The 25,712-nt window shown below is 38.2% G+C and overlaps 1 protein-coding gene across 1 annotated transcript in view; it reads right to left on the minus strand.

The window, feature by feature from the left end:
- CSMD1 (CUB and Sushi multiple domains 1) overlaps positions 1-25,712 on the minus strand; it is a 1,284,461-nt gene that overhangs the window by 887,591 nt on the left and 371,158 nt on the right. The gene's annotated exons all lie outside the window — the stretch shown is intronic.

Genomic DNA, 25,712 nt, shown 5'->3' on the forward strand with positions numbered 1-25,712 from the left:
AAGTTAATCAGTATGCAGTATTTCAGTTCAGACACTAAACAGTGTAGGAAGAGTTCAACAGATTCTATCACAAATTTTCCGAAATAAATAGGTACTACTTTATTTGGGTTGAACACAATGAGGACTTGATTTTTAGACAAAAATATTTTGAAGCAATTGTGCAATGCTTAGCACTTTAGAAAATAAGGATGGCAGATTTTCATATTGATAAGTGAAAAGTTGAAATCTCAACATGATTTTCCTTTTTTAAATATAGGCTTTTGGGATAGAAAATAAATGGCACTAGAAGTGATTCATCTTGTCCTAAAATAGTTTGCAAAGAAAACCAAGATGAAAGCTCTTCAGAGATATCTGTTTCTCTCATTTAAAGGAGGGAGTCCAAATTCCCCAGATTAGATTTGTACTGCTTTATAGAGATAAGACTCAGTTTAAGATTATGAAATTTACATGAAGACACCTACAGACTGTCTAAATATTCTTCATAGTCAACAGAGATCTAATCTATAGTCAGCAGAGTGAATCAGCTTACCATAAAGATAATACCTAGGACACACTTGAAGTTGCATAAATGCAAGCAATTACTTTCACAAAAATCATTCAAATTGGAAAGGTATCAGGAATCAACATCCAGCTCAAAGCAGAGTCAACAGTGAATTCAGTCCCAGTGGCTGATGACATTTTCCATTCAGGTCTTGAAAACCCCCAAGGACAAAGATTCTAAAACATCACTGGTTCACTGCTTCAGTGCTTGACTATCTTCATGGTAACTGTTCTTTTATCCAGCTGGAACTTCCTTTGTTTCCTTTTATGACTGTTATCTTTCTCTCCCACCGTTTCCCTCAGTAAGGATCCCAGGTCCATCTTATTGACAACCGCCCTGTATGGCACTAAGGGGCTGCTGCTAGGTCCCCTTGAAGCCATCTCCTCTCCAAGGCTGAGGAAGCCCAGTTCCCTCAGCCTCTCCTTACGGGGTAAGTGGAGCAGGCTGGTATATCAAACTCCTTCCAGTCTATTAATATCTTTCTTGCATTAAGGGAGCAAAAACTGGATGCAGTATTCCTATGTGGGTTAGTAAGCATCAAGTAAAGGGAGTGGGGGTGGAAAATCACTTCCTTAACCTACTGACTATGCTCCTATTGATACAGCCCACTACGCTGTTAGCCTTCATCATCACCAGTGCACACTGCTGGCTCACATTCAGCCTACTGTCTGCCAGGATCCCAGGTGCCTTCCAGCAAAGCTGCAATCTGGCCAGTCAGTCCCCAGCCTGTACTGGGAAAGGGATTTAGTCTATCACAGGTAGAGAATTTAATATTTGTCCTTGTTGACTTTTGAACTATTCCTCCAACCTCATGGCCACCTAAATAGCAACCCTACAACTTGAGCAAATTGAATGCACCCCCCAGTTTGGTGTCATCAACAAACTTGATGGTGCGCTCCATCTCCTCCTCCAGGTCATTGACAAAGATAGTAAGCAGGACAGGTCCCAGGATAGATGGTATTGACTGTGGAGTAGTAGTTAAGATTCCATATACACATACAGACATCTATAAACAAGCACAATTAGGTGTCAGGCTTGCACTGAACTGCAGTCTAGATGGCTAATGTTAGTTGAGATGAATAGTGTTCTTCTCTGATATTAAAATGAGCATTTTGTGTCAATAAGTGATTACACCTTCCTCAGTATGGAAAGCTTTTTGTACATGAAACAAGTTAAAAAAAAAAGTCCTGAAAGTTACAAATTGTGTCAGCTAAGGCACACGTAATTCTTATATTTCTAGTAACACAGAGGTGCATAAATTGGGCATAATATGGCATCACTAAGAACTCTAAATATGATGGAAGGTGTATTGAAATTAGCCTAGTAAAAGGCCTCATAAATCAGAACTTCACAGCTGCAAGAGCAACCTTTAAGCCTTATGAATAAGAGAACTTATTCTTAGACAAGATAGACAAGAAAGCCAAATGAGGTCAATAATTTAGATTTTTTTGGTGTAGCAGAGCAGGTAGCAAAGTAGTCATTAAAAAAGATCAAACTGTGTCTGCGCAACTTATACCACATTAAGAACATGCAACACAGTTCTCAGACACACAGGTGCCTCTACTAAAATGCAAACCCACTGAACTGTATTTCTCAATAGAACTTCATGGGAATCATGAAACCTTGTAGACATCAAAACTACAGGTAGCAACTACATTAAATTAAGGAAGAACTATGTGCAGTCTTGATCATAAAACAAAGTGAATCAAAGATTTGTAAGTCACTAAACTCTACTTTCATATTCTGATGATTTGAACAGAACTCACAATATAGACTCAAGTTACCAAGTTTCAGAGCAAATAAAATGAGTTTATCTAGTCTTTTATTGATTAGCTATATTATTCCATTTTAGGAATGCACTGTTGTTAAGGATTCTTTACAGTTTTACTTTCTGTCAAACACCTAAAGTGTTAAAAATGCACATAACAGAATATAAAAGCAAAGAAACACTTATTTGAGGATTATAAACACCTCAGCTCAGGCTATTTATGCCTATATACGCATTTTTTTTAATATACAATTACATAGCTTATGTTGTAAGCGTTCCAAAATTTTCTGCAGTTATACCCATCAAAAAAGACAACTTCATACTCTTTAAAGTGGATAAATTATGCAGAATCTTCCATCTAACACCTCAGAAGTCCTTAAAGCAGCTACATACATATTATAAAGTCACCATGTCCCTAAAGTTACAAGATAATGTACAGAAAATATAGGAGAGAAAAACTGAAAGATAATACAGTAGTGTGAATGTTAATACAACAGTAATGGTAAAATAATGGCTGTCATTTTCCCTGAAGCCCCATGCCACCATCTGGTGCTGACTTCATGGCCATATAAGTGTATCACCTTTCCCAGCAGACCAGGGTCATGTTCACTGCTGAAATAACCACACCCAACCTATATGAAAAGTGATGCTATGGAAGTAAGAGACTTACACTATTCTAACACAAACCCACATAGTCATTTTTTGCATTTAAAAAAGAATGATGAAAGATCCACACCAGTTTACACAGGGAGAAGCATCCTGCTGTGGCAAATATTCTCCAAATGATACAAATGTTTATGGACCTAAGACAGATGAGGTGAGTTGTTTAATTAAAGAATCATATGAAAGTAGTAGCAGAGTAAGACCACAGAAATCGCAAAGGATATTTTTACCATTAGAAACTTCTTTTACACATCAGTACATAATAGCTAGCAGACGTTAGTGTAGTAATGCTTTAGTTGATGTACATTTTAATAAATGACTTCTATTAAATCATCAAAATATATATTTTGATGTTGATCTTCCCATTTATCAGAATTTCACTGTCACAAGTAACCAGAAAAAAAAATAGAGACATTCCGACAGCAGGATAACTAATGTATGTTAACTCTTAAATCCTTGTGAGAAAAAAAAACAAACACACACAACAATGTGACTATGAAATCAAGTCATAGAAGTTACCACCAAATAAAAAGAACCTACAGTGCCTTGCTCTTAAGTAAGTATGTTCATAAGACATGCTAACAGTAGCACACATGCATTATCTTCAGAGCCAAAAAATTTTTTTTAAAAAGTATGAAATTAAGGAAGATTTATTTGCCTTTTTTTTCTCATGGACAGTTTGGGAAGCATTTTTGCTATACTATCTCCCTCTATTCTGCAATTATCAATATAATCTCGTATGATATTTCAAATGCAAGGATTAGCCAGACTGGAATGAAAAAGTTACAATTCTAAGGAGAAAAAAGATTTTGCATTAGCAGGCACAATTTCTCACCCACATAACCTACATTTACTTAAATTTATCCATATGCATAGCTCCTTCAGAAACAAAATAGCTGATTAAGAGTGTAAATTTCAAATAAGCTCAATACAGTACTAACCATTATTCCCCATGAGAACTTGTACTGACATCAGTGGGAGTAAGACTAAGCTAACACTGTTTTTGAAAATTTAATACTTAATTGATCAACTTTGAAACAATGCAGTTCGCTTCAAGTTCTAGCTGCATCTGAAGTACAGTGGATAAAGCAAGATGAATGAGTCAGAACAAACAGTTTCTGCTAAAAGGTTCACTTTTTCCTGAAGTCGTATTTATGTGGGTTTGCAAATCTTGATTTCAGTGTAGTTTTCATGTTCTGTCTGAATAACTGAAGCAAGAGGACTTCAAGTAACTGTACCAATTTGCTCAGAGTTTCTCTCAGAAATAAAGCTCTTCACTTCTCTCTATCCCTACACATTCCAGAGAGCATCTGATGTACTGGGAATACAGAACTATACCACTTTGACAAACAGTATTCCAAGAAATCATGTCAGTTCAGTCAGAGAAGTTTGGCATAGTTGTGCCTAGCTTTTGAGAGAATTTGATGAAGTGTTAAGTTCTTCAGAAAAATTAGTTTGAAGAATCAATTTAAAAACAAGATCTAGAGTAAGGAATCATCCCATAATTAGGTTAAAATATTTAGAATTCAAAATTTTGTTAGCTAAATTTCTAATACAAACTGATATTGCAGCTAAGCGTCATCTATCTGTTATTATCCAAACTAACCTTTTTATTGCAATATGCACGGATAGACAAATAGGAGTAAATAGTGTTCCTTTTTGGGCCAACTTAAACACAAGTCACCAGTTTTTATCCCCACTTTCCAAGTCCTTTCCTTCAGAATGGAAACAAGCAGAAGCTTTCTATATTTTTCTAATCAAGTGGAAGAGTTTTTAAAATTGTATTTACCTGTTCCTTCCTAAGGCTGCTTACAAAATTGTTGAATAGTCCTCAATCCAGAGCAGGTATTGTGGGACCTCACTCACCCCATCACTTCATTTGATGGCAAATTACTTAGCTGATTTGAAAACTGTAGTCAGAGTAACTGTCCACTACTCACCTAACAGTAGTTCTATCTAGTTCCTGCTGTTTAATATCTACAGCAACACATCCAATGGACTAAAATCTCTAGAAAAGAGATATGACACCCCTCGAAATGGAACATTGCCTGAAATTTAGGAATGATCTCTGCATTATTTCAAAGGCAATCTTCCCCTGGAAGAGAGGCATTTTTCTGCTCCCCAGTGGTCTGATGCTGCCGTGCAAGCTACTGCAGAAAGAAGGGAGGATCATCATCTGCTTCATTAGTTTCTGGCCTGTTCAATTGTGGGAGGGAACCAAGGAAAAATCCACTTACATGTCAGAATGCAAACTGTACATCAACAGTTGCACAAGGAATTCCTGTAGTGAATGATAGATATCATTCAAACTATAAAGGCCACTAACACTGTCCATAGTTTATTCTCATTTTTAACTTCAGAAAAGAACTGTACCACTATGTTAAATATTTTGATTGAGTCTTCACAGCAAATCAGATTGCTCTAACTTCTATCTGTATAGCTTCTCAATAAAGGTAGAGCTGCCAATAGTGCCGTATCAGGTTTAACATTCAGAAAGAGGTACAGCAACCAACCTACTTAATTATAAATTAATTTTTTTTTTACCTCCTGCCATTCTAAAGACACTTTCCAACAAAAAACAACAACAACAAAAGTCCCACAGCAAATATGCTATAATCTAATTCAATCTGAGATGCGGGAGAAAAGACAGTAAAAAACCAACAAGAAATAAAATGGTGAGGACAAATAATTTACAGCAACAATCAGAGCATTATACTAATGGAGAATATATTTTTCCTGGAGAAGCACATTTTGTAGTTAAGCACATAATGATTGCACAAACAGAATGGCCAAAATTCATAAGAGTGGCTTGTTTCCATTACAGTAAACATTCATGAGTTTTGCATAAACAGAAATACCTGACCTATGGTTACATGAATAATACACGAAGGTCTGAAGAACAGTAAGTGAAGAGACAGGGATTTTGATCAAAACTCCAAGTCTTTTTGCAACAAGTATGTAGTTCAAAAGATCTGACTTCATTTCTTTATTAATGTCACATTACTGGTGTGTTTCTATGGCTGTGGACTAGCTTTCTACTTTATGTGTGCAAGAGAAGCAACACAAGGCAGGCATGCATTCCCATCTCTTTTTATGTTATTTCTTAAGTTCCCTACATATAATGAGTAATATATTACTCATTCTGAATTATGAATGTTTCAGTATAAATGTGAAAATCAGACAGGTATCATGGTATAATGTATCAGATGTTATAACAACAGAATTTAATTATATGCTACAGTACTTTAACAGATTTTCAGTTTTCATGTTTCAGCTAGGGCTTGAAACACCCAACTAGTGATCATAAAACAACTGTGCTGAGTTATGCATTTTTACTAATTTAGTTCTGTGTTTATAATCTGAAGTGGCATCATTTATCCATTTAAACACTCATTTTAACTAATGGCCCATGGAATTGCTTACAGCAAGGATCTTTACCTCCCTGTTTGTCTTTTCAATATCTGACAGCAGAAATAACTAGGAGAAGGAATATGAATTTTAAGATGAAAATAATTTCATAATTATACATGGACACTACATTTTAAATGTGGTTCAACCTTAAAGGTACTGAAAATTAAGTATAGTAGATTTATAGAATTCTATAAAGTTTTAGTGTTTGTAAAAAATCCATATAAAATCATTATAATTCAGTTTATGTAAAGTTTCTAGGTATACAGAAACCTGTCTGTACAGGTAACTATTACTTATCAGGCCCCTTTAAAGGAAAACATTTAGATAGGCACTGATTATAAACACTAACTTTTTTTCCTGGATATGAAGACAACCTCAATTGACTTCATCTTGATATCAGGGACAAGTAAGTAAAAAATAAAACATGGTCTAGGGAATGCAGGCTCTACATATGACCATTAACAAAAAAACAAAACAAAACAAAAGGCTGAAGGAAGTGACTGTGTCGTTTGGGGAGAAGGAATTTGTAACTATTTCGGACCAACGTCCACTACCTTTTTCCACCCAACACTTACAAGTTTCAGGTGTACCATTTAGAATTCAGTTGCAAGAAAAAAATGCCTCTACATGTCTCAATTTTTTTTTTTTTAATGTATTGAATATCCCCATATATTACAGAAAAGTAAGGTTCTTATTTTCCTGTGGTACTTTCTAATAAAATATTTCAAAATCCCTGTAAAAGAGTCAAACTAATTGCATTTTTATAGACAGAAAGAAGCTGATGACAGAGCGAAGTGACTTAGAGACTAATCCAGAAACCAAATCCAGGATTTAGCCACTGATTGGCCACTCAGCCATTGAGTCATAATTACTTTCAGAAGAAATAAACCCGTGGAATGGGAATTTTACAGTAGAACCCTTTTGGAAGCTTAATTTAAGAAGGGAGAGAACTTGAAATGAAGTTTTTAAATAGAAAGAAGATGGGACTACATTGATATGGTGCTGTTGTTTCAGATGTTCATTTCCAGTAGAAATGCTCTGCTTATGTACATACATTTTAAAGTCTATGAAATGATATGGAAAAACCAAAGAATTATTGCTTGGTATAAGAATAACAGATGTTTCAGGTAAGTCATGTGTCAGTCTAAGTCAACAGTAGTGAATGACCTCATCATTCTTATCAATGTTCTATAAAATACATTAATCTAAATATAATGTGCAGCTACTTGCTTGATTTCTCAGAAAAAAAACCTGCATAAAACTGCATTTAATCAACACAATCGAAGGTTCTGATAATCAATATAAGTTGTCCTCACCATGCCTCCTCTCCAGTACCAGCAACATCACCAATCACTTTCTTGAGAGCTGTTCAAATTGAGTGCCGTGGCTACAGTCCAAAGTTATCTGGAGACAAGTCCCTAAATTTAATATAAGCCATCTATCAGGCTTCTGCAATGTAACTGCCACAGCTCTGCCACTTTAGATAAAGGCAGCATGGTTGATGTAAATTAATAACACATTCAATGTTTGTTTGGTTTTTTTTTTTTTTCCAATCAAAAGGAAAGAAGAATGGAAAGAATTCACCACTGAGCAAGAACCTTCCAAGTCACTTGGTAATTCATAAAAAGTCAGGCCCAGTAATCTTCCCTTTTCAGTAGTCTTACATAGCATGTCTTAAAAGTATGATAGGCCCATGGGATTCTAAACTAAAAACAACTATCAGTTACATCTTGTTCTACGATGGTTCTAGAACATGTTCTAGATGTAGAACATGTAGAACATCTAGATGATGTTCTACATCTTTCTTCCTGGTTAAGAAAGTAGTCAAAAGGGATAACCTGCTTCTATTCTAAGAACTTTTTTTTGGTTTAAGGAATCTTTTATAGAATGCTAATGCAAACTGAACTATCAAAACACAAAATATAACTCATAATACTTCAGATGTTCAAACTACCACAACAGCAAAAGAGAAAAATGGATTAAAACTTCTAGCAGGACAAAAATTCAAACCACAAGCAATGCATTCAATATGCACATACATGCTATGTCTAGAATGAAGTGTGCAAGTGTTATGACAGCAGTCAGCAGATGGTCCTGTTACACATGGTGGCAATTTTTTTTCCCCCCTCCTATTGCACAGGGACAAATATGCTCTTTTGTTAGTATTTTTTATGGCAGCCACACGATTTTTCCTCTCTGCCTTGACCAGAGTCCATTCTTATATCAGATTTGTTTTGAGTTAATCTGGGAGGGAAACCTCCCTGCTTCACTAACTTAACAGAAAACAGGACTTCTGTTTCTAGATTCACATAAGTACATTTGGCAATGCACAATGCTGGCTGGGAAAAGTATATTGGAGAATGTCAATATGAGAAGGGAGTTGTGTTACACCAGTGTCCATACTGCCTGGTTCTTGTTCACCAGAGGGTAAAGGCTGCAAATGAAGAACCTGAGCTCAGCCACAGAGCTGATGAACAAGGTCTGCAATCAAAAGGGGAGATTTTTTTCTCTCCAGTTCTTCGTATTTTTCATTCACATTCATTTTGTCTTTTCAGTGCATCTATGGAGTAGGACACCTGTTGCAGACATTTTTCCCTTTTTAACCTAAAATTCTGTAGTATAAGCAACTAAGACTTCTGTGGTGGGTTGACCTTGGCTGGACACCAGGTGCCCACCAAAGCTGCTCTATCACTCCCCCTCCTCAGCAGGACAGGGGAGAGAAAATCTAACAAAAGGCTCATGGGTCAAGATTAAGGACAGGGAGTGATCATTCAGCAATTACTGTCATGGGCAAAACAGACCCGACTTGAGGAAAATTAATTTATTACCAATCAAATCAGAGTAGGGTAATGAGAAATAAACCCAAATCTTAAGACACCTTCCCCCCTCCCTTCTTCCCAGGCTCAACTTCACTCCCCATTTTCTCTACCTCCTCTCCCCACAGCAGCACAGGGGGATGGGGAATGGGGGTTGCGTTCAGTTCATCACAGATTGTCTCTGCCACTCCTTCCTCCTCAGGGTGAGGACTCCTCACATTCTTCACCTGCTCCATCGTGGGGTCCCTCCCATGGGAGACAGTCCTCTATGAACTTCTCCAACGTGAGTCCTTCCCACAGGCTGCAGTTCTTCACCAGCTGCTCCAGTGTGGGTCCCTTCCACGGGGTGCAGTCCTTCGGGAACAGACTGCTCCAGTATGGGTCCCCCATGGGGTCACAAGTCCTGCCAGCAAACCTGCTCCAGCGTGGGCTCTTCTCTCCATGGGTCCACAGGTCCTGCCAGGAGCCTGCTCCAGCACGGGCTTCCCATGGGGTCACAGCCTCCTTCGGGCGCATCTACCTGCTCTGGTGTGGGGTCCTCCATGGACTGCAGGTGGATATCTGGTCCACCGTTAACCTCCATGGGCTGCAGGGGAATCCCTGCTCCAGCGCCTAGAGCACCTCTTCCCCCTCCTTCTTCACTGACCTTGGTGTCTACAGAGTTGTTTCTCTTACATATTCTCACCCATCTCTTCAGCTGCAATTGTGCAGGGTTTTTTTTTTTCCCCCCCTTCTTAAATATGTTATCACAGGGCGCTACCACTGTTGCTGATTGGCTCAGCCTTGGCCAGCAGTGGGTTCATCTTGGAGCCGGCTGGCATTGGCTGTCGGACATAGGGGAAGCTTCTAACAGCTTCTCACAGAGGCCACCCCTGTAGCCCCCCGCTACCAAAACCTTGCCATGCAAACCCAACACAACTTCACTGAAACTAGTACCTCACAGTGTCTGTCACATGAAAATTAAAGTGTGTTATGTTCAGTTTGGATATAGCTGTGATGTCAGTGGGATGAGAACTTCAGTGGTAGTGCAGTTTCTTTATCACAAAAACCCAAACACACACAACATTAATCAAAATTTAATGGGGGAGGAATAGGCTCCAACCTTGTTTTATGCAACATACACATCTTGCCAGGTCCATACAGATTTCCATTACTGTGTGGGTTAAAGTAATGTAAGAGTAAATCTCAGTTAAACAGTCTCCTAGAAATTGTCTAGACTTTGATTAAGAAATTCCCTAGGTTTTAAGAAATTTCCTCTTGCTATATTTCGTTAGTTTTAAATATTTCAAATTTCCTTCCTCCAAAGTATGACCCTAAACAAGCTAGTAATTTAAAGAGAAAGATTCTCCAACATGAGTTAAAAAGGAAAAAAGTCTAAGTTATGTTTTCACATATTTCATGTATTGTATTCTATTTTTTTTTTTCCTCTTCCTCCCTTACTAATTTCTTCAATCGTATCAGTTCATCACACAGTGACTGCTGATCTTTTTGATGTGATTAATTTGATAATAACGTGCTGCCAGCTAGGGTACCGTAGCTTTGTTAGCATATATTTTGTCACTTCACACATTATTTTGGTATAATTATTTTGCCATTACTATCTGTTCTGTTAAAGTTGTTGGGTTTTCTTACTATTTGTAATATACTTTAAAAGCCAGTGGGTGTTCTAAAACTATTCTAAATATTCATACAAATACACAAGCACACACCAAGTAAACCTAACACCAGCCTTACTCGTGTGTTATTCTAGCTTGCACAGGTAGACCTACCAATTTTAACAGTTCTTTTTAGTGTTTACAGGTTCAGGCCCAAGACCGTTCCTAGGACCTCAACCAAAATTCCTAGTGCACTGGGCCTGACAGGTTACAATACACCTTCCTAGTGCCACCTACAGTCTTATGACCTCATTTTCCATACTTGTTGCTTTCAACATTGTGCCATAATCAATTTAACCTTATTACCCAGTTTTGTTGACACTTAACACTTAAAAACATGATGACACAGAGTTTAATGATCCTATCTGGGGCATCAATTTTACCTTTCTATTACTAGTCTATGTTTTTGGCATTGTATTTTCACTGAACTCAAATTTACCTATCATGGCACAAAAATATCAAGGTATCAAAACACTAAATAAGACGTTGATTTTGGACCATCATTCTCATGGCTACCATCAGATTACATCACACTGATTCACAAATGAAGAATAATATGTTTTATCCCTTGTATCAGTGTGGGCTGGTCCACTGCCTTAAGTGTCCACTGATCAGAGGAACTTAGTTCTTCTGTTCTTGAAGACTTACATAATACCAACTTTGATATGAAAGAATACTTAGACAACTTATTGACTTGAGTAGTGGCTTTAGCCCACCACTGAGAACAGTCATTTGTAATGTAAGATAGGTCAGCAGCTAAAAAATACTGAAGCAATCACTAATCTGTATTCTGAAGATGGCAGTAACATCAAAACTCTCTGAACTCACATGTTGTAACTCCACTAACAGCACAACTTGCTGTTTACACCACATTACACTGTAGGAATAGGGAGTTCCACAAAACCTCTGAGAACATTTTAAACTGACTGGGCCCAATCACACCAGTCACACCAACACACTCCAGTTTTACCAGATACCTCAGTCTTGCAAAATTTTGTTAGTTGCTAACCACTAATGGCTGTGAGATCTTAAATTTTACATGGCATCTGATACATAGAAATTGAGATCATTAATAGTTTCAACAAGACTGTAACCGTATATTTAATTACCATGATGCCTGCTAAACAATTAGCAATTTCCTAAATCTGTTAACCCAGTATTATTTTGACACAGTACTGCAGTGCTATATCTACAGACCTACAAAGTACAAACTCAGATTGATCTGCACTCGAGAATGGTAAGAGTGGGACAACAAGAAAAAAAGATGTGTTTCAGTGCCCTGTTTCTGCCTGTGTCCAGTAGCAAATGGCTAGCAGAATAAAATAAATAAAATACAAACACAAAAAAACCCCACCAAACAAAAAACACCACAATGCAAGTTTGCAGCAATACTTCTCCCAACATCTCCTCTCACATTTTATTAGTTTTTGGCTAAGGTTGTATCCTATATTTACTCCCTGGGTTTTAGTAAATTATTGTGTGGGTTTTGCAACTTGTTTTGTTTTCACTCATTTTGTGGTTCTGGTTTGTTTTGGGTTTTTAATTTGTTTTGTTTGTTTGTTTTAAATGTCTCCACCTCTTTCGCTTTTCTGAGTGAACAGTTAGCAACATCCAGGGTTCAGAGGTTCAAAGGTCCCTCAGCTTGTTAGAAGGAGAATCAATTCCATTGCTACCAAAAAACCAAACCCAACCAACCAATCATTAAAGAATAAAAATTAAAAAAAAACCAAACAGTAAACTGCTTTGGTATTTGGGGCTTTTATCAGTATGTCAGGAAAAATGAAAAAGAAAAACCTGGGTATAAATAACTAATTGCTGAATTGATCATGAAGTTCCATGAACAAAAGCTTGAAATTACTAAGCCTACAAGGAGTATATTTTCTCTTTTCTTCCTACTTATACTTCCTCGTCTCTCTCTCAGACTATAGTATGCACAATCCAAAATGAAAGTAAAATTGCCTTTAATATAGAGCTTATCTTTAAAGGAAAAGATTTAACAATTTTGTCAGTTATAAGATAAGTCTAAAAATAAACCGAAAGAAGAAATTAGGGGCAGCTAAAGCAACAAGATGACTTTGAAGTGCTGAGTATGATCTAAGCACTGCAAAAGGCATCGCTGCTGTATCCTTTAAAAGGTGATTATGACATTTAATTTTACAAAACATAACAGCAGAGAAATATATTTTAGCTTTTGTTTCATTTGCAGTTTTCTTTTAAAAGCTACATCTCAAACATGAAAAAGCCTGCTACTGACCAGCATGCAATGAGCGAAGCAAAGTATTCTCTCTAAAACTTGCAGTTGTTATAGAATTCAGGTAGAGGGTCCCAGTAACAACATTGTTTAATCTGCGAACAGACTGAACTCAAGTCATACTTGACTTCTCACATTCAGGGGTGGATTTTTTTTTTCTCCTTTCACTTAAAGACTTATTTTGATAAATAAGCCATTTTGCATGCAGATTTCATAGTGATTTAAGTCAGGAAAGGATGGCACGTGGGTAGGATTTGGGCAACTGTGAAAGTTTTGCAGACCAAAAAAAACCAAACCAAAAATCCAACAACAAAACATAATGCTGGGAAGACTCTTTCTTTGCCAAGGTGAAGCCTGATCATATGTGCAGCGCTGAAATATGTTCCACTTTGTTTTAGTGCATTACTGTTGCCATTTGCTAAACTCCTACAGCAGAGCTGACTTGACAGCATTGAAGAGAACTTCAGTATCCTACACACAACAGCTGTCCAATCACCCACTGCCTAATTTCCCCTCCCCCCAAAATGCAGCTCCTCAGTGCTTTATTACAACTGACATTTTTAAATAAAAATACACAGAATAAAGTTTTAAAAACCAAGGAAGCTATTACTAAAAAGCCCAGCTTCTCTGTTACAACCATACTATATCAGAAGCTAAAAAACCAGTCAGGCACAAACCCCCTGATTGCTGGTCAGTTTAGAAGCCTGCTCCACTTAAAAGAACACAGGACCCAAATCGACTGTCTCTCTGTTGGTGTCCGGAGTCACCTAAGAAAGTTGAAGAGGACACTTGGCCAAATTTTCCTCTGCTGCCCCCAGGGAGCTGCACATACACGGTACATTAAGTTGGCTGCATCTTTTAAGGAATAAGCAAAGTTTCACACATTTTACAGCAGAAAGCTCAGTTTTCTCACAAGCGTCTGCTTCCAAAAACAGTTTTTCCATCTCAAAACAGAAGTGGGAAGGGGAGGCTGCCCCACTTTGTTTTAGAAAGTCTCGTGACTTCTCTCCAGCCTCCAAAATAAAAGATTCCCAAAGAATCAAAGAACTCAAGTCTGTAAGATAATTAAAAATTGTCTAAGAAGAGAACATTCTCAAACAAACTGTGTTTGAAGTAAGAGTGATTTCCATTGAGATGAAGCATGTTTTTCTACTAAAGGCCCTTTCAGTTCAAATGCTGACTTTCTGTAGAGGACGACACACAATCTAAACCTTAGATTAAGAAGCAGGGACATGCACCCTGGTAAGGATATTGGGATGCTGCCCAGAAATGTAGGGATGGGATCAGAAAAGCTAAGACAACTGGAGCTGAATTTGGCAAGAGATGTGAAGAATAAAAGCAGCTTCTACAGGTACATTAGTCAGAAAAGGAAGACAGAAGAAATTGTACTCACTCTGATAAAGGAGACAGGGGATGTGGTGACAACTGACACGGAGAAGGCTGAGGCACTCAACCATTTTTTTTTCCTCCCTTTTCACTGGCAATTGCTCTTCCCTCATCTCTCAAGTCCCTGAACCTCAATGCAGGGACTTGGGGGGAATGAACTCCCTCCCATTGTAGAAGATGAAGTCTGAGACCACCTGAGGAACCTGAACATGCACAAGTCCATGGGATCCAATGAGATGCATCCCAGGGTCCTGAGGGAACTGACAGATGTAGTTGCTAAACCACTCTCCATCATATTTGAAAAGTCATGGCAGTCAGGTAAAGGCCCCAGTGACTGGAAAAATGGAAACATCACACCCATTTTTAACAAGGGTAAAAAGGAGGACCCTGGGAACTACCAACCAGACAGCCTTACCTCAGTGCCCGATAAGATCATGGAACAGATCCTCCTGGAAGACATGTCAAAACATATGGAAGACAGGGAGGCGATAAGAAACAGACAACATGGCTTCATCAAGGGCAAATCGTGCCTGACTAATCTACGGACCTTCTACGATGGAGTGACTGCATCAGTGGACAAGGGAAGAGCTACAGATATCATCTACTTTGACTTCTGCAAAGCCTTTGATGCAGTCTCCCACAACATCCTTGCCTCTAAATTGGAAAGGTATGGGTTTGATGGATGGACTATTCAATGGAGAAGAGCTTGGCTGGATGTCCACACCCAAAGAGTTGCAGTCAACAGCTCAATGTCCAAATACAGATCAGTAATAAATGGTGTCCCTCAGGGATCCATATTGGGACCAATACTGCTCAAAATCTTTATTAAGGACATAGACAGTGGGATTGAGTGCACCCTCAGCAAGTTTGCGGATGACGCCAAGCTGAGTAGTGCAGCTGACACACTTGAGGGAAGGGATGTTATCCAGAGGGACCTGAACAGGCTTGAGAAATAGGCCCATGCAAACCTCATGAAGTTCAACAAGGGCAAGGTGCTGCACCTGGGTCGGGGCACTTCCCAGTATCAGCACAGGCTAAGGAATGAATGGATTGAGAGCAGCACTGTGGAGAAGGACTTGGGGATAGTTGTGAATGAAAAACTGGACATGAGCCAGCAGTGCACGCTTGCAGCCCAGAAAACCATCGTATCCTGGGCGGCATCAAAAGAAGCGTGGCCAGCAGGTTGAAGGAGATTATTCTCCCGCTCTTCTCTGCTCTGGTGAGACCCCACCTGGAGTACTGCAACCAGCTCTGGAGTCCCCAGCACAAGAAAGTCACAGACCTCTTAGAGCAGGTGCAGAGGAGGGCCACAAAAATGATCACTGGGCTGGAACACCTCTCCTATGAAGAAAGGCTGAGAGAGTTGGGGCTGTTCAGCCTCGAGAAGAGAAAGCTCCAAGGAGACCTCGTTGGGGCCTTTCAATACTAAAACTTTTAAGAAAGATGGAGGGAGACTTTTTACCAAGATCTGAAGTGATAGGGCAAGTGATAGGGTTGTAAAGCATTGGGTAGATTTAGATTAGACAAAAGGAGGACATTTTTTTACACTGAGGGTGGTGAGACACTGGAACAGGTTGCCTGGAGAAGTTGTGGATGCCCCATCCCTGGAAGTGGTCAAGGTCAGGTTGGAGGGGGCTCTGAGCAACCTGATCTAGTTGAAGATGTCCCTGCTCATTGCAGGGGGTTCGGAACTAGATGACCTTTAAAAGGTCCCTTCCAACCCAAACCATTCTATGATTAAAACGCACCACTTGTAGACAGCTAAGTTTGTCCTTCAGATTCCATTGTAAAGTCAAAGCAAGCGGACAGGCACCTCTGCTTTGAGATGATTTATCTCATGTTAACACAGGCATCTAATGTTAATTGGCTTTTGAATGTATTGAATGATTATAACCATTTATGACTAGCTCTGTAGCTGGCTATCACAAATTTAGGGAGCTACTCAGGTGAGGTCCACCCTATCTGCCTGGTAGTACACTAAGCAGCAAAGATTTCACAGTCAAAAGTTCCCTGGATGGTTCTAATGGAAACTTTGACTAAACCAGGCAATTTTGGAAAGTAAAGCTGTATCAGGAAAAGTAACTGGTTTATGCATGCCGTGTTTTGTAACCATGTAGCCCTATAATCTGGTACTGCCATTCTCAGTAACAGATCATAAGCGTATTTAGCTTCCAAGGCCTCAGGACTGAGGCTTGCTACAGTCAGGCTCACTCTGTCTGAAATTCTCCAAACTTGCCTGCAGCTTTGCTTTACTTGATTTAGCTGTGATAGCAATTTCTCTAATTGACTGGCTTGTCTAAGGCTAATTTGTTTTACTCCCCCTCCCCCCCCCCCTTTTTTTTCTGATGGTACAACCACAGTTTTATATGGATAGCTGAAGCAAGCAGTTATTCTATGCAGAATGAAATATTGTACAACTGGCACAATGACATAGCTAAGAGAAATATAGGCCTGGTTTGACTGCAGAGGCTTTGAAAAGTGGAGATACAGGATGCAGTACAGGAGAATACATGCATAGTGACAATAAGTGATGAGACAAAGGCTTGGCACTAGAGAGCCCACAGCTATAAACAACTCACCCATGGTCAGTTAAAGAAATGCAGACCTGAACAAAACTGGTTTTAAGAGTAACAAAGAACAAAGTAGTAGAATCTAACATGCATGGGTCACCATATAAAGTAAATATGGATGCGATAGGGAACTGCAGGCCAAGGAAGAAAGAGCAAAAAGTATGAGATTGTGTTAGCAAATAAGAATAACCTCAAGTGCATCCTAAAGTGAGGAAGAAGAAAACATCAACTACTGGACCCAGAGGAGCAGGGAAAGGTAGGCATAATACTAGGAAAAGGGGTAGAAACCAAGAAGTGTGCATGCAACTATTTTAGCTGCATTGTTGTTATTTTTTCCCTTTTCTGTAAAAAATTCATCTGGACTAATAATGATTAGACACTTAAGACTTTGATTACACTAACAATTTTTGGGTTTATATGCATATACACACACACAGTGTGTTGCCTCTTTCCCCATAAATAAGATTTTGTGCATCCAAAACTGCTGTTTTAACATTCTTACAGCTTTAGGTTTACAATCCACTGACACCACACAGGTGTGCCTTGTCTTGTTAAACAAGTGTAAGAAAGGCACAGATCTAATAAAGTCAAGGAGATTGTGTGACCTTCCATGCCTCCTACAGCCCTTTTCAGGTCAATCCAATAAGCCAGCTTCAAAGAACCTTAAGGCAAGTTTCCTTGGAAGTATACCATGCATGAATAATTCAATAAGTTTATTAGGAAGTCTTTCAATATAGACAAGATAAAAGCTTTCAAAGTGTTATAAGTTAGAGTTAAAGGATGCAAATATAAGATACAGAGTTAACAAGTACTAAGCGGTTTTGCAGACTCATTTACAGCAACATGCATTCCTAATGAAATTAATGAGATTACTTGGGTGAATAAACAGTATTTAGATAGGCGATACACAAAGTGGTCAAATAGTATTGTATGAAAACATGGAATTCTAACATACACAAAGTGAAGGATATGTGATAGATTTCAACAAATCTCAAAAGTTTCAGTTAAAACACAGTGCCTACCTTATGTGTACTACAGTCAACCTACTCCCTTTCTTCACAATTAATAGGTGAGTGACATACCAGCTACTTTATTCATTACTGAACAAGATGAATGCCTTAGTCAAAATTTAGGTATGCTTGTTTTGATGAGTATATTTTGTTGTAAAGTTCTAGATATCTGCTTTATTATCCCTATTACAGAAGAAAAACATGAAAGGTTATGCAAATGAAACCCTCAATATATGAGGATATGAATAACAAAGTAATTCAAAGTACAACTATTAATGGTTTAAAGTTATACAAGAGAAGATGAAAAGCAAGGTATGTGACTATGTATATGCTAACTATCCATCTAACATAGAAAATTATACGACCTTTAATTTATCAGGATAACAGCTGCTGGCTACAGCAACATAGCAAGCCCAAAGTTCTATTTTCTGGCCCGCTAACCCACAGGTTTTATTCTGGAAATACTGATTCCACCCCACAACAATCTACACCCTTTGCCAGTTTAAAGGAATAAAAATCTGCAGACAATTATTCCAGATGAAATAGAGGTTTTTCTGTTTTCTTTTATTTTTGCAACAAAAGACATAAAAGCCATAAGCCACCTTTGCCACTGCAAGCAGATTTGTAATAAATACAAAGTAGTTATCAAAAGTAACTCTTAGTAGGCTGCAGAGACCTTTTTTAAAGGAAGAAATACAGTTTTCATAATAAAAAGCGATACTACTTTAAATCAAGGGTAATAGCTAAAAAAAAAAAAAGGGGGGGGCATTATAAAGACTACTACAAACCAAAATCAGACTGGTATGGCTGAAAATGCACTTCTATTACCCGAGAGATGAAAAGCCCAATACAACTTTCCCTACTTCGTACCAGCCAAAGGAATAACTTTCTTTACAAATGAGATCAGAAATCAAGCAAGCCATAGTATCAGACTTTTTCAAATTCATTAAAAGCTAGATAAGTGTTAGTTGCATTTTATCTGGGACCATCTCATTAATAGGGACCATTTTGAAGGTAAGTAAACACTATTGAATATATTTGATAATTAGAAAAGGAAGTAGGATTTAACTCTTCAGCCAGATAAAGTCTGGGGATAAAGGCATCAAGAAACTCCTCTGAGTAATTTGGCAATACACACAAGACACTAGCAATATTTTAATTTCCACATTGGTAAAGAGAAAAAGACCATGTCCAGAACTGAAAGTTCAGGCAAAATGAAGTTTGAACAGAACACAGGCTCTTTCTTTAACTATTGGCATCCTGATATTTGGCAACAGTTGCTGTTTAAAATAAAATTAGAGTGTGGGCAGGGAAAGACACAGGCTGCTTAATTGAAATCTTATCTCCGGCAAATCTGTAAGGCTATGAACAGAAAAAGTTATTCCCCCAAATCCCAACTGGCTGTAAAATGGAACAAGCAAAAATGCCAGCTCTGTTGAGTCACGTTGCACATCTCAATTCAGAAAAGCACTTGGAGAAAAGATGCATTCCATATATTCCTTATGTGGCTGAATTAAAAAAAAAAATCATCCAACATGATTCCAGAATTATGGGAGTTTTGACCTTGTTTGTTTCTCAAACAGTTGCTGCATTAAGAGAATATATTTTAACATTGAAAAGTAAAGTCTGAGTAGAAGAACTAAAGCATTTTGAAGAGAAGAAGGAAAGCTAGCCTTTTTCTATTCAGTGCCTTTTTTTTTTTAAGCTGTCTACAATATATTAATTTGCAATATTTTTAGATCATGCTGCACATCTGTACTGGTTTCGGCTGTGATAGAGTTAAATTTCTTCATAGTAGCTTGTATGGGGCTATGATTTGGATTTGTGATGAAAACAGTTGATAACACAGTGATGTTTTTGTTATTGCTAAGCAGGGCTCACACAGCATCCAAGGCCTTTTCTGTCCTGCCAGCGAGTCGGCTGGGGGTGCACAAGAAGTTGGGAGGGGACACAGCTGGGACAGCTGACCCCACCTGACCAAAGGGATATTCCATACTATATGACATCATGCTCAGCACATAAAGCTGGGGGAAGAAGAAGGAAGGGGGGGGATGTTTGGAGTGATGATGTTTGTCTCCCCAAGTAACCGTTACGCGTGATGGAGCCCTGCTTTCCTGGAGATGGCTGAACACCTGCCTGCCCATGGGAAGGAGTGAATGAATTCCTTGTTTTGCTTTGCTTGCATGCGTGGCTTTTGCTTTACCTATTAAACTGTCTTTATCTCAACCTATGAGCTTTCTCACTTTTACCTTTCCAATTCTCTCCCCCACCCCACTGAGGGGGGTGAAAGTGAGCTGGCTGTGTGGTGCTTAGCTGCCTACTGGGGTTAAACCACGGCAACATCTTAATACTGATTCAGATCAGGCAATGACTGCACTAAAGGAATTTCGACATTTCGAAAAAATTCTTAGAAGTGTTTTTCACAAGTTAGTATCAGTCATACAAACACATACTAATGATGGCAGATAAGAAAGAACATGAAATGGGGTATTAGTATCAGCACAGTTGGGATGATGATCTGTTAGGATGTAGATTAGATTCTCCAGAATCTCAATACTCAATAGCAGAGAAATAAAACCACTGTATTGAGTTATTTAGGGTACAAAGAAAGAAAGAAACAATCCTGTTATGACTTTTACTTTCCACTTCTGTTTTCCATTCTAGAATGTGCTGTTTTGGTTTAGAACTGGCACTTCATAGCAGCAGAGAGGAGCAACTCAATGCTTTCCTCTAGGAAGCTCACTTTTACCAAACCATTTTCCTATTGGGTTTGTGATCTCAAATAGGAACACAAGTAAGAGTTTTGTGGAGGGAGGTTACAAGCCCACTAAATGATTACAAGGTATGAACCACCAACATTGGGTTTGTTACTGGTTCATGCACCAAGGACAACGAACACAGTAGTTCTTACACAGATCAATAAGTCACTAGAAGGCACAAAATAACCCCTTACTTTCTTGGAACTGTCTTTTTGACTGCCTCTGATTCTGGAAGTATCTTAAGACATGTAATCCCCTTTCTGAGGGCTACTAGCCACACAAAGGCTGTCTTTGCATTAGGGATTGAGCTACTCAGGGTGAGAGCTGGAAAGCAGAAAACTGCTGACATAGCTTATAATTGGACTAATAAAATGGGCAAGGCTCTTACAAAATTATTCTTCCTCTACATACAAAATTCATTGGTTGATGAGTCCTATAACATTTAATCTTAATTTTATTTTCTGCCAATTCAAGTAGGGTTTATTCCATCACAACTTTCATTACTGTGCCTTTTTTTTCTAGGAAAGAATTTCCTAGAACTTCCAATTGGGAAGTTTCTGCCCTTGGGCAGTTTAGGAAATAACATTCCAGATATCTGACTCCTGGTCCTTTGAATATTGCTGAAATGCAACATTTAAGTGTTTTACTGGTGAAAGGAATATCACTTCCTTTTTAACTGGTGAAGTTATCCATCATAAGTTCTCATAACTAAGAAAGCTGTGGAGCATACTTGTTTTAAACACAGTTATCATTTCTTCTATGCACAATCTCTTACTATATGAAAGAGTGGAAGAAGAAGGCATGCAAGAGTATAGTCATTACCTGCCTCTACTGACCAAATTCAGTTCCTCATAAATTTAGCATTTTGTGCAAGTTTTAGATCTATTCATACACTTCAGAGCACAAGCAAACTATTTTACCTATCTCTCCTCACAAAATAATCATTTTCTTTTTCATAAGTTTTCTGAATACATGTAGGCTTAAAAATATTTTTCTTTAACTGTTATTGTTAAAGTGAACTCTTTTGACACCTAAATCATTGATATTCTAGATTAGCTATCAGAGGTCCTACAGAACAGTCCCACAACACTGCCAGACCTCTTCTGCCTTGAGATTTTGCTGCTACACATTATGTCATATTTTGACACACGAAATATCAGCTTTATAACTGCATTATGATTTCTTTCCTGTCTGTCATGATTAACAGTCATTCAGATTGTATCATTCCAAAAAGATGTTATTTTTAAGAAAATTTGCTAGAGAAAGGAAAAATGTTTTTTCTTTTTAAGGACTTCAGTTGACAAAGGAAATCTATACCCAAATTCATTCTCAGAAAACAATTACTTCCACTCTGAAGAGGTGCAACTACAAATTTCAGCCTAAAAAGATTCCATTTCAGCCTGTGTTTTCACTATTTAAAACTTTTGGTTTACTTGGTGACGTGTACACACACATTGCTTAAAGCTTTAACAAACACCTCAGTTTGAAAATAACAGACTACCAAAATAGTAAGCAAGGAGAATTTAATTAAAAATAGAAAAAGAAATTATATCCATCTATTAACAGATGTTATGGCAAATTACACTAACAGTCAATTATAAGATTGCTAGTTAGGATGTATAGCTGCAAGATTACATTTAGAAGAATACCAGCATTTACTATAGTATTAATGTTAGTTTTGTTTTCTTACCAAAAAAATGCGAAAAAAGGTAGTTTGTGCCTTTAACATTTAAAAGGATTAAACTAGCGATTAAAATTTACACTGCTTCTTTCTGTAAACATCACAGTAGAGGAGGAATTAGAGGAGGAAATAGCTACAGATTTGGGAGCAACAAACTGAATCCTTCCCAAAAACTATGCAACAATACAAAATGAACTGCATAGCTCTCAATGTCATCATTAGATATTCATTATAATCTTTGGACCTCTTCAGAGCTGGATATGCTAATCCACTGAGGTTCAGGAGTCATATTCAAAGTCTCAGATCGTTGGAACAATCAAAATGGAATATTATCTAATAGATAAAACAGCACCTATAACTAAACCATAGAGATTAACTGGCGATGGTTGAAGATTCAGGAGACTACTCATCTCACACTGAATAGTAGGGGATCATTAGGCATATGAGTTGCATAAAAGTTAGTATTTTCTTGCCAACTCAGCTTCCTACTCTCAGCTTGAAATATTTGTCTCAGATTATCCAGTTTGTTTTGAACACACCCATTCCCAGGGAGTAACTACTCTTATCACTGTACCACAGTTTGTTGGGAGAACTACACAGCCATTAACTAATACAGTTAGAGTCATGGACAACAAGCACTGTCAAGTGCTGACCCAGTGAAAAGCAGATTTTTACTCTTAAAATGTGCAGGAAAGGTATTTTGGTACTTGAGGGAAAAACAAACAAACAAAACCCAAGATACCTACTGGAGAAACCAGAAACATTAGCTTGAGCCCAGAGTTCTGTTATCTTGACTGTGTCCACGCTGACTGGAAAAATCACAGTCTCGGGAAAATTATCTTGGTAGACTCATGGAATCAATACAAGAGATTAATGTTTCCAAGTTGGCTGGGGACGCGTTTCAATTTTTTGTTTGTTTGTTTTAAATAGTTCAAAGTATTGAACCATAAAATAAAAATAAAAAGAAAAAACACACCAAATAACAGATACTCAGGGAGAAAAGGAGCAGCAAGATGAAAAAAAAAGAACGTTTCTTCAAAGACCTTACACTGTGGAAGTGTATCACTATTTTCTGCTGTTGATGCTGAAAGGGATTTAAAAAGAAGCTTCAGGGAAGATGCATAAGGCAGGATGAGGTGACTGCCAGTATAAATGTTAATGCTGGTTGTGAGCAGAAAGCTTTGAGAATTCAAAGACCAAAAGAAAAAAGGAAGTATGCCCTGAGGGCAGGTAGGATAGAGGGACATGCAAAAGCTCCTCCTTTGGCAAAGAAAACCTGCTGCTGTAGAACAGAGGTCAAGGAAAGGTGCTAGCACACAAGTCCAATACATCTGGCTTGTTGTTTAATATGGTTCATATGCATTCTTTCCTTGTTCAGCACCCGACCCTTGTTCACCAGGGATTTTAAGTTAAAAAGAGCACCATGCAGACAGTAATGGTGAAACCTCCCAACAGCATCCTCTCTGCTCTGCAAAGTAGAAGCTCAACACAGCAGAGAATCTAGCCCAGTATTAAATCTTTTGAGAGATAAGAGTCATTGTTGTCAAAACAGTAGCTTTTTCCCCCTCCACATGATCACATTTAAAATACTGACTTTCAATAGCAGAGCTAACTTTAAAGACACTAATCCATCTTTTTTTTTAATTGCATGAAGGTAACAATCTCAATTAGATACATTTTCCTATTCAGAAGAAAGTGTGGCCTATCACAAGGCCACTTGGTGCATTTAAAACCAAAAAAAACCCCAAACAAACCACTAGTTTTACAACCTCCCAGAATATGGAAATTTTATGTAAATTAGTTCCTTCATTAGTCCTAATATTTGAATTTTTCAGACCTACTTCATCTGCTACTGTGAGACAAGTGGTGCAGTTCCAGAACAATTCCTTTGCTTGCCTTTGCAGAGTGATGCAAATTTTTTTTCTTCCTGCTCCCAGTCTGTTAGAATTCCTTAACTTTTGAATGTTGTGGACTTTTCTACTTCTATACAAAAATTTCTGTTAGAGAATCACTCCCCCAAGTACCATTAAAAAAAAAAACAGAATTTTTTTTTTTTTAAACATAGTCCTTGGCAGCTGACACACAGTTAAAACTTCTCTCCACTTAAGATGTTTAAAACAGCGTTTCTCAAACCGTGCATTACGACCCCATAGTGTCCCAAACTCTTAGATGGCAGCAGTCAGTAGCACTTCAATCCTCCCTGCACTTCCAGCTGAAGTTAATAATTCAGTTATTCCAGAGAAGAATGAAAAAGCTGGCTAAAGCCAGGGATAACTAGGTATTTTTAGTAAAAGCAAACTAGCTTAGGGATAGCTTGCAGTGGCTGGTAACATCTGGTCTGTATTCCCCTGTCCCAGAGGAACTGATCACCTGCCTACTCACAAAATGACATATTGCATAGAAGCCAGAAGGGGTCACTATTTAAAACAAGTAGTTAGGGAACAGTTACGGGAGTTCTTAAACTATGGGGTTTCAGTAACTCAGTTGGTCATTGCAGCAGAAATCACCCTGAGCCTTCACAAAAAACACCTAACCCCTCACGGCTACAAATCCTTCCCAAACCGTCAGTCCCCACTGCCTGTCTGTACACTGAGACACTGTCACTTGAGTGACATTCACCATTTCTTCCAGAGTTGGATGTCATATTTTGAAGTCAATTTAAAAGCCAGGTTTACAGCACTAAATCTGAAAGGGGGCAGTGTTGTTTAACCAGAGAGTGATGCTATCTGTCAGTGTTAATTACAGCTCTTCCTGCTGGGGTTTTTACAAGAAAGTAGGCCAGCAGGAAGTGTCATTATATTAGAGCCTGTGGCTCTGTGCATGTGTTCCTAAGTTGACAGTCAAGAGAAGTCCTTTAGCATTCTTCATTGTCTTTTTCCATATGAAAAACAAACTGCTCAGATTGCATAAAAGGGTGAAATATGCTATCATATGCATCTGCTAGAACAGAAAGATATAGGTATGTAGAAAGCAACTTACTATTGAGGTAATGAAAACAGTTCCTGGTGCGCTCGTGGTGACTGATACTACTTTTCAACTTACTTAACAAAACTTATGAAGACTATTAAAATGAAACTTTCCTAGCCTTTCCTCACAGCCCTCATGTCAGTTTGAAGGCGGGGGGGGGGGGGGGGGGGGGGGGGGGAGAGAAGACTGATCAGCAGATTTATCAGGTGATAAGGCTCTGGGGGACAAAGAAAG

The sequence above is a fragment of the Aptenodytes patagonicus genome, chromosome 3 (assembly GCF_965638725.1).
Source record: "Aptenodytes patagonicus chromosome 3, bAptPat1.pri.cur, whole genome shotgun sequence".
Taxonomy (NCBI): domain Eukaryota; kingdom Metazoa; phylum Chordata; class Aves; order Sphenisciformes; family Spheniscidae; genus Aptenodytes; species Aptenodytes patagonicus.